Genomic DNA, 10661 nt, shown 5'->3' on the forward strand with positions numbered 1-10661 from the left:
CTTTTTGGGCAGGAAAGGCTGGACCGGTGAGTTGCACTGAGGCAGCTGGGATGTTACTTGGTCTGGGGCTTGGCCCTGAAACTTTCAGTGCACTGGTGTTCCTGTCTCCAGCCTGGAGCAGCTGGGGGTGACTGCTCCTTGCCTTGCAGCTGGGCAGCACGCTCCTGTTTGAGAGGGCAGCTCCTCCAGCTCCGGACACCTCTCTCCAGCCTCCTGCTTCTCGCCACCAGAGACAAGACCTCAGAATTTCATCCAGCACAGAGAAAGAGGTGACTGTGTGTTGGAGAGGTGTGGCACCTACAGTTCCGCAGTCTTAGATCTGCCGACGCTTTCTCCTGCCTGTTCCGTTCCTGCCCACCTCAGGCTATTTCGTTTTGCTTTGTGGTCCCTCTGTTTCTGACTGTATTAAATGGACTGTATTCACTTGCCTGTTGTTTGTGTTGTGCTGTGTTCCAGAGCTGCGAGGTGGGCAGGAGGCTGGAGGAAAGGCTTTGCCCGTTGGAGGCCTGTCGTGTCAGCAGAGGGCACTCCTCGGACAGAGCAAAGCTCTGCCTGTTAGGAGAGGGCTGTCGGGGCGTAGCTGGCCTGCATCCTGCCACCAGTTAGACCGAGATGAACTATGTGTCCTATGCCTATCCTATCCAACGAGGTCCTGCAGAGAAGCATCATCTCTCCTCCTTAGCAGAAACCTCTTTGTTCTCCCTCGGGTGAGGCTGGCGGAGTCCTGCGGGCTGACAAGACCAAGGTGCAGGACTTTGTGGCCACCACAGTGTGACAGTAAAAGAAACCCCAGAGCTCAAGGCTTGGGGCAGTTGCAGAAGAGTGCGAGATGCTGGCGAACGGCGTGGTGGGGGAGCTGCTCTGCCTCTGACACGGGCGAGTCTGTTGGCCAGCGTTCTGTGACATCTGAGGCGCCCGAAACCTGAGCGGCGGAGTCGATCGAAGGCGTTTGCCTCTAATTGCAGTCGGTGGTGGGAGCTGAGAGAAGCTAGAGCCAGATTGTATCGTCAGACTAACGAGGCACGAGCACGGGAGTGGCTTCGCCTGAAATGCCACCGTGTGTTACTGGGGAAGCTCAAAGCAGAAAATGCTGCCTGCTCTCCCCTCTAATTCCTCTCAAGCACTTGCTGATACCATCTCGCCTATCACCCAGCAAAAGCTGGATTGTTCTCTCCAGGATAGCTCACTGACAGACTTTAATCCCCTGGAGAGAATTAAGCCCCTCAGGAGGGAGGGACTGGTTTTATTTGTCAGTCTGTAGGAGATAAGATGTGACAGATGTAGCGGGCTTTGCTGACTTGATACACCCTTCCGGGTTACTGCCCTCATTACTCGCCTTGCAAACCCTGTCCCGATGATGGCTGTGATTTTTACGTGGGTGAAATTCATTGATTTATTCCCCTCCCTTCTGCCTTCCCCTGTTGGCTCTGGTGGGGGAGTGGGTAGTGTCGGCACAGCAGCCTCCTTCCCTTCCCCACCGTGGAGACGAGCCCTGCTGTCAGCCCTCAATCCTCCCAGGATAACTGGGGATTAGCTGTATCGCAGATGCTGCTGCTGCTGGAAGGTGCTTGACAGTTCTCCCAGACCTTCTCAGGGCTAGCAGAGCTTGCTTTGGGACTGGGGGGACTGCTTTGCTTTGCTGTACTGTGTCAATTCTCAGCTTAGGCCAGCTCGGGGTGATTGGTGTCCAAAAATGGTGTTTCTTTGCTGCCCTGACCTTGATTCGATCACTTTGTTGACCCACATTTTGTATTCTGTAGTTTCTTCTGTTATAATCTTTCTGCTTCTTTGTGTTCCCAGATAATTGAGAACCGCCTGGATATTTTCTGCAGAAAGAAATTTTTTCCCCATTTCTTTCACGAATGGTATTTCTTGGCTTGGAGTTCCACATCAGACACATTCTCTGCCTGAACTGGCTGTAGCAGAGAAGAGCTTGGCACTGCAGTTGTTCCCGATACGTGCGCTTCGCTTCCCTCAGCTCGCCTGCCTTTGGCTGCCTAGAATAGACGTGCTCAGCAACCAGGCAAATTTAGAGCTGCAGGGATGGGAAGAGGCTGTGCCTGGCACCTGCAGGGCTGGTGGTGGAGGAGGAGGAGGAGGAAGGGAAACTTTGCTGCAGGAGCTCTGGTAGGAGAGTAGAAGCTCAGAGATGCTCAGAGACAGCTCTGCAGCAGCCCAGGGGAGTGCTGCCTTCTTACCTGCTCTTAATGGCTGAGTGCCTCTGGCCTCCCAGCTTGGGGGTGGAAGTACTGTTTTCTGAAACTAAAAGAGGCAAATTTTGACTAGAGAGAAGGAGGAAATTTTTGACAGTGAGGTGGTCGATGCCCCATCCCTGGAACCATTCCAGGTGAGGTTGGCTGGGGCTCTGAGCAACCTGCTCTAGTTGGGGATTTCCCTGCTCCCTGCAGGGGAGTTGGACTTCATGGCCCTGAAAGGTCCCTTCCCACCTGAACCGTTCTTTGATCATATGATGTCCCAAGAGAGGTGTTCAACAAAACTGGAATCACTCTGGGAGATGCTGGTGTCTGCTGCTGAGAAAGCAGCTAAGTCCAGACACTAACCTGTCATTGCCTGAACACAACTGATCCAGCTCTTTGGGAGCAAGTTGTGATGCTCTGTCTCCTGCCTGCCTCTTTCTTCTGATCCATCCTTGGTGCCACTGCCTTGAGGCCTTTTCCATCCTCCTGACCCAGCTTTGGTCACTCCTTTCATGTTTGGATTAGAGGTGCATCCGTTCTCACTGGTTATCAGGTTATCTGTATCCTGCCTGCATGCCCAAACACCACGCTCTGTTCATCAGCCAAGCATCTGTGGCCTGACCTGCTGGGGGAGTAGACTGGGAGGTGCTTGGCTGACCCTGTGGAAGAGGTGGAGCTCAGCCCATGGTTCCCCAAAACCTTGCAGCAGGGACTTTCTGCTTTTGACATCAAAGAGAAACTTTTCTGGTTTCATTCCTTCTTTGCATGTAGTGGTACTGACAAGGGAAGTGGTGACAGTAGGTGTTGTCAGCAGGAGCTGTGACAGCTGATTTTACTCTTGTGTTTTTGGTAATCTTGTTTGTTCTGGTGCTTGCCAGTCAATGCTGGCACATTGTGGACACTTGCAGGGCTTGGCTGTTTGGCTGGGATCTGGGCTTTTCACCACATACGCTCTGCTTTTCTCCTTTGTCCACTTTGATAGCTTTTTCACCAGCTCCACCTCATCTTGTTTGGCTTGAGACAGTCCTGAGCCGACTGTCCCTGGTGTTTTTCCAGCAAAAGGGTGAAGTGGAGGCAGAGCAGAATCTCCCAGGCTTCACATCCCTGATGGCTTTTGCAGCACCTCAGCCCGTGTGACTCCCCACCTCCATCATCATCTGCTTTCATGATGTGAAATACCTTGCTACATGATGTAACCACATCTAGCAAGACCTATCCAAGGAGCAGGTGTTAATGTTTGAGGTAATAGTTTTTTACATGCAGATGCAACCTCTCTGGTCTGGGCATGCTTGGGTGGCTCCTTGGATCCTAACCATAAAGCAACAAGTTTCGAGCTCTTCAGCCTTAATTTCTGACTTTGATTGCTTAGTGTTGGAGACTACAAGTTTCCAGTATTTCAGAATCAACGTTTCTTGCTCCCACAGCCAAATAGAGGCATTGAGTGTTCCCTGCTTGCAGGACCTGACACAGGAACCAGTTCCTCATCTGGGCAAGGCAACAGAGCACCTTCAACATCGCTGTTATTCCCAGCTCCATCCACAAAGAAACATGCAGGAGCCAAAGGACTAACCATTGCAATGCAGAAGGAAACTCAAGTTGCCCCAGGGAAGGTTCAATCTGGACCTGAGGGACAATTTTGTTCCTGCCAGGATTGTCCAGGGCTGTGCCAGGCTGCCCAGGGCAGTGGTCGAGTCCCCATCCCTGGAGGGGTTTCCAAGCCCTGGAGATGTGGTGCTGGGGGACATGGGTCAGTGGGGACCTGGCAGTGCTGGGGGAATGGTTGGACTTGATCTGAAAGGTCTCTTCCAACCAAAGGGATTCGATGATTCTCCAATGCCCCTGGTCACCATGTGCAGCTGTAGGGAGCTGAGGAAACATCCTCTCCTCCCCAGCACAGTGTGGGGCTCCACACCTCAGCTCCCTAGCTCGTCACTAGCACATTCATTCAGGAGATTGGTGAAGGTGACTTTCTCCAGTGCTCCAGGATGCAGCAGCTCAGCATCTCCTTTGGGATTTGCTCAGGCCGCCCATCAGGACACATCCATGTTGTGAACGAGCGGCAGGGAGTTTGTCTGGCAGAGCTCTTGCCCATCAGTTTGCTTTCTGTCTAAAGGACTCGGTGGTTTCCTGGCTGCTTTCAGCTTTGTCCTTGTGAGGACTGCCAAAGTGTCAAGAAAAACATTAATAATTTTGTTTTCCTTCACCTGTTAGCTTTGTGCTGGTTCAGTGAGATGAACAGTGGGACCACTGGAGGTTTCCTTGGCAGTAATAAAGTCCTAATCTTGTTCTTTCTCAGGCAAACTTTTGTGGAAGGAGGAAAGAGTTTTACTGATGCTGGGACAACTGACCAGGAATAAGGTGAGAGCCCAAAGATGACGGCAGGTGGTGTGCTGCAGCTTCCCTGCAGCCTGTGTCCAGTGGGACTCACTCCCTTTCCTAGCATGAATCAACATTTTCCTTTAGGAGTGACGAAAGGGGAAGTTCTGTGACTTCAGTCATCAAAGCATCCTTTCAAAGATGCTAAGAAATTTATCATCCTCTTAAAGCTTAGAGTCCACAGGAGGATGCTAACTGGAGAGCAGCAAACTCCAGTGCAGTTTGAAGGCGATTGACTCTTGGTGAAAGCAGAAATGTACTGAAAATGTCATGCTGTGAAAATATCTTGACTTCCTAATGTTTTCTTCTGTATTTATAGGATTCTAATGTATACAAATCACAGCGTTTAGGAATGATGCTTTGATTTACAGTAGTCTGTGTAGTTCTAGTTCTGCCTTACAAGGATGCTTGAGTTTAAGAATATGGGAAATGAAAGGAGAGTTCAGAGGGATGAAGGTAAACATTCCCTGGTACATCCTTTGAAGTCAAGACAATGGCTGAGCCACTGGCTTTGAACATGAAGCTTCCTGACTCTGGTCCCCTTGAACTGAGCCTGGAAACTTGAAACAAAGCAAAACAAAACAAAAATCTCAACACTGTTAAGGTGAGATCAGGGGGGAATTTCTGACCACACAATATCTCTAGGTGACTTCTGGGTGTCCCAGGCTGCAGAATGGTTGTACCAAAGTGAGACTTATTCTTTTTCCCCCCTCATACCACTGCAATAAATAAATTACTGATTTAAGAGTGTGGGTCGCTTGTTCAGCAGGGTGCATTAGTTTTGGTGTTGAGTTTGAGGGAGAAGCTAGAAAGGTGTGGAATTCCACTCTAGCCTTGATAAAAGCATCAGATGGATTTTGTAGGATCAGGGGCAGAGCCCCCCAACTTCCTGCAAAGACCAGTAGCAAATGCCACAGGAAAAATTTAAGAACAGCGTGACTAGAGAGAAAGATCCATCTCTGAAAGATTTTTCCAGCACCCAGTTGCCTGAGGTTTAGGGGCTTTTAGAGCTGGATTTGAGGTACCAGCCATTAGCAGACCCCACACAACTTTTTATTTTTCTTCAAACAGGGAAATTCGTAGCCTCCACGCAGCCTGGCAGCAAGGAACCCTGTGCCTCAGCCTCAAGAATTCCATGACCCACCAGAGTGTTCAGCAGCTGGATGAAGAAGATGATGTGAGCAGATGACTGCAGCACAGGTGACTGCTCGCTTGTCACATTCTAGAGGGGGTAGAGGTGGTCCCAGTAAAGCCCTGAGGTTTCATTTGTGGCTGTCTGGGGCTACTGAAGCAGACATAGGTGAGGGGAAGAAAATTGTCCCTTGGTGCTTGTAAAGCAGAAAGGGTTGCTCCGGCGCAGATGCCACGCTGTTTACCTTTGGCTTGCTGGGTTTGTCTGAGTGCAGCCCCATTCCAGGGAAGGGAGGGTGAGCTGACCGTCCTGTCTCCATAGGCTTGCTTTCCGACGTGTAGCTCCTTGGAATTAAATGTTTAGATCTCAAGGGAAGCTTCAGTTACACACACAATTTAATCATCCCGCAGATCCTGCCAGCTGGGATCTGGTTATGTCAGTTCAGGTCCATTCATTCTTCCTCCACGGCATTTTTTTTTTTTTTAATTCTTCTTTTCCTCCCCTCCCAAAAGCCAGTGACCCGGTTGCTTATGGCTTCCTGCAATCGGTTTCCTAAATGAGCTGTGTGGGAGAGATCTGGCCCCATAATTACCAGGAAGCAGGTGATGCGCACGAAGCCTGCACAAGGAAGGGCAGATAGGAGGCAGGAAGAAAGCGAAGCCCTTCCCTGGCCAGGCCAGTGTCTCTTTCAAGAGTTTTGATAGGTCACGGGGTGAAATAAGTCAACTGGGTTCAGCACAAGGAGAGATCCTGCACTGTTCCCACTCTCCTGCTGGAAGAGAAACCAGTGCATCTGTGGTGCCGAGCCTTCGTGTCACCAGGCAGGCCCTGAATTCGGAGCCAAGGACAGTGCTGAACTGCAGACGCTCGCCTTCTGCGTCATTTGGCCTGGAGCTGGCCAGCAGGAGGTCTAATTTTTGGCCAAAATAAGGGAGCAGGAGATAGACCACTTCTTAGATATCTCTCCCTTCCTGGCGAGACAGATATCGCTGCTGGAAGTTCTTGAACACTACAAGGTCAGCGTAGTATCTATAAAATAGTTTACCTTCCTGAGCAGCCTCCACTTAATCTTCTGTGCCTGGCCAACTTCTAAGAGACTTTGTTGGCTTTTTTCCCAGCAGCAGTTTGAAGTGGCTTCTTGGACACCAGGTGACTTGCTTTGATTCCCCAGTGAGAAATGTGGGCTAAAATTCCAAACCATGTTATGGCAGGGAATGGGAAAGTGGATTGCAGAACCTTAACTTGTGTGTTACCAGGAGGACTTTGTGAGTTTAATGGAGCTGAAGGAGGGGGATTAAAGCTCGTTTATGGGATGGTGGGTGCTGGGCCCTCCTTAGGGCTGTTCAGAGCAGCTGTGGGGGAATTGGTGTTGCTGAGGAGGCTGCTTTGCCCACTGCTAAAACGTAACTGCTCCTGCAGTAGGGTGTAGTGGCTGCTCTGCAGCATGTGGCGATGCTGCCTCGAAAGCCAGGAAGTAGAGGAGCACAGAGGTCAGGACAAGGAACACCAGGAGTTTCAGGTGAGCAGGGCAGAGCCTGGCCTGCAGGGAGACAAAGCTGCCACGCTGGGCAGCATTAATACATCAACATGCAGCTCTCGTGGTGGGATTGCAGCAAGCAAATCTCAACAAAGCGACTTATTTCTCTTCCTTTTTGGTTTCACTTTCTTCTAATTGGGTGAGGCTCTGGGTTGGATCTTTATTTGCTGTGCTGAAGCCTTTGGCAGCCCTGTGCGAGAGGCGCACACCCGTGGCAGTCTGTCACCCACGCGTATCTGCTCACCCCCTCTCCTACTCTGTCAGTGAGTTCTCACTGGATCACTACTGATAGTGCTGCTTGTTGACGCCACCAGCATTTGCCAACCAAATAAGAGGGTGAGATGTGGTTTGGGGGTCATTGAGGTAAGCTGGGCTTGTGGCTAGTGCATGGGCAGGACTTCTGCAAGCTCTTGCCAGCAGTGAAGTGCATCATGAAGTCCTGCCCGGGGTGAGCCCCAGGGGTTTTCTCAGAGGCAGAGGGGAAAGCACTGAAGAAGGGCAGTCCCAAGTAGGGGTTTTGTGCTGCTCTCCAAGGAGGTGAACACAAGACAGCTCTGCCACATATTTCCTTTGGCAAGTCACGGGGGTTGATCTGCTACGCTTTCCTTCACCCCCCCCCGACTCACTTGTTAAAGCCCTGCGTGTGCCATGTTACACATGGGGGCTTCTGTCCTCTTTAGTGTTGCTTCTCGGGGCTGTAGATTTACTTTGCTGTCCTTCAGCACAGTGGCAGAACTGAGAAGGAGAGATTTGCTAACTGCTCAGCCTGTCCAGCCTCAATCCAGCTTAAACAGCAGATGGAGGTGAGCCTGTGTGCCTGGAGAGGCTGAAGGGCTGACAGCCGGCGCAGGGCTCTGGTTTGAGCAGGGGATGGTTGTGGTCACTGTCTGGAAAGAAAGCAAGTTGAGGGGTAGGATTGATGTGTTGAAGGCGGAATGCAGCATTTGGCTGATAGATGATCCTTCCTTTGCTTCCTTCCCACCTCACTTTGTCATCTGAGGTCTGAAAGACTTGTAGGTTAGTGCTAAAAGAAACAGTGAGTGGAATTTCACTTTTTTTCCTTTCAAAATCTACTCTTAGAAGTCGATTTGTTCCTGAAGGCAAAACACAAGGGGTAAGAACTAGAAGCTCCACTTTTCCAAAGCTCTGCAATGGTCATTTTATGCTTGTGTCCCAGCCTCGTGGGACATTGGTCCATCCTAGAGCAGGGTCCCTGCCCAGGCAGAGGATTTCCCATGCTCCATGTCAAAATGTGCACCCCTAGATGAGATGGGGAGACTGCAAATGTGTGGCATGACGGGCAAACATCCTTCAGCCTTTCGTACCACATTCAGAAAGGTCCCTCTTTCTTTTGTTCTGGAGCTGCTGTAGATGGTAACAGCCAGAGGTTGAGCTGCACTTGCCAGGTTTCTGGAGATGACACAACAGAGTAAAGGCTTTCACAAGGATAGGATTGCTTGTGGTGTGTTGGTTTGTTTGTTTTGGTTTTTTTTTTTTTTTCCCATGGAAGCTATGTGTGTGCTCAGCCTCCTCACAGTTACTGAGTTTCCAAGGGCCACTTCTCTGATGTGGGGTTACTATAAGGGTATTGTATTCATATCTGAAACTGGAGGTTTCATAATCATAGCTTGGCTGCCTGAGCCACAAACATTGCAGCAGCCTGTCTCCTCTGCGGTGATGAATAAAACTGTTCCTCTTAAGGAAAAAAATCTGTGTTTTATGATTTCTCCAAGATATTTGGGGGAAGCTGCCTTCTGAGCCATGTTGGAACGGAGTGAGCACGATCTGGAAAAAAACTGCACATAATTTGCGCAGTGGAAGTTTTGATACTTGAGCGGAGCAGATGGAAATCTCTGCAAGAGGGGGCTGAGGAGTTTGTCCCTCCAGTCTGGTGGCCTGTGTCCTCATTCTGTGGGTAGTGGCAGACAAGGCATGTGGCCAAGCAGGCCCTGGGCAAGCTCACTCCCTTGCAGAAGTGCTCTTGGACAGGTGTGTGTGTATGTCATGTACAGTGGCTTTCTGTCTGTGTTCAGGGCACTGTTTGGTCTTCAGCACCTCCTGCAAACACGTACAGGGTTGGCACAGCCTTGAAATGAGCTCTGTTCCCCTCCCAGGCCTACAAGCTGTGCCATTCCATGATCGAATGTGTGCAGGGCTTGCCCTGTTGGGCCCCTGCCCTTGGGGAACCCAAGGCAGGGTTATTTTCCCAATGTACTGCACATGAAACATCCTTGACATTCCAGATTTTGCCCTGTGTGTTTAAGTCACTTTCCCAATGCTGGCCTGTGCAGTGGTTTAATGTTTAACATCTGTGGAGTTAGGTTCACCCTGGCTGATCAGTCCTGTTGCCACCCTGAAGGAGCTTGTGAGGAGGAAAAAGGACGTTAAGGGGGACCTGAATGTTCTGGAGGGGGCAGAGGCATTTGGGTGAAAGCTCGGTTTTAATAAAGATCAGTCATCTCTCAGGATCCCAGCATGGTGGGGTTGGAAGGGACCTCTGGAGATCATCTTGTCCAACCCCCCTGCTCCAGCAGGTCACCCACAGAAGGTTGCCCAGGATCATGTCCAGGCAGGTTTGGAATCTCCAGAGCAGGAGACTCCACAGCCTCTCTGGGCAGCTGCTCCAGGCTCGGCCAGGAAAGAAATTTTTCCTTATTCTTCCTTATTTGAAGAGTTGTAGCCAGCATGTTGGGTGGGGTGTGACGGTATACTTGCGAGTTCCACCACTGTCACTTTTTTCTCCTTTGCTGGTGACCTGAATGCAGAGATCTCACATACCTTTGTGTTTAATTGATGCACACCAAGCTGTGTGCTGAGTCTTTTGCGTAGCCAAAGGTGTTACAGCATCAGTCTGAATCCAGGACCATGACACTGTCATGTGCATGGGGTGGCTCAGCTGCTGCTCTAGGAGATGGAGTGGTATCATGTCAGAGTAGGAAGAGCCCAGAGCTGAACAGTTCCTAGGTCCTGGGGGAGTTCGGACCTGAATTTTATACTCAGAAGCATTGTATTTAGCTGTATGTGGGAAAAAAAAAAAAAAAAAAAAGTGAACCATGCAGAGGCCCCAGCTGTCTGTGAGGGGCAAGGGAAAGGGAGAAGCAAAAGATTTACTGTTCTAATGAGGCAGAAACTCCTCGTTCCTCTCTGATCAGAACCCTTCTGTGTTTCCAGTTGGCAAGTTTGGCAAGAGTGGGAGTTGAAAGCCAGTTTCCCAGCCCACCAGCTGCATCGTGTCAGAAAAGGCAAAGCAGATAATAGTGTATGTGGTGCTCAGCCCAAATTTGGGGTGGATGCAATGTGCTAAGTCCCCAGGTTCATAAAGGAACCAGCATGGGTTGTGTGGCTTACCTTGTTGATTCACAAACAATGCTTCTTTTTTTCATTCATGACTCTGTGAAAGAGTCCTAATGAATGAGCT

This window comes from Merops nubicus, unplaced genomic scaffold (genome assembly GCF_000691845.1).
Source record: "Merops nubicus isolate BGI_N331 unplaced genomic scaffold, ASM69184v1 scaffold24365, whole genome shotgun sequence".
Classification (NCBI taxonomy): domain Eukaryota; kingdom Metazoa; phylum Chordata; class Aves; order Coraciiformes; family Meropidae; genus Merops; species Merops nubicus.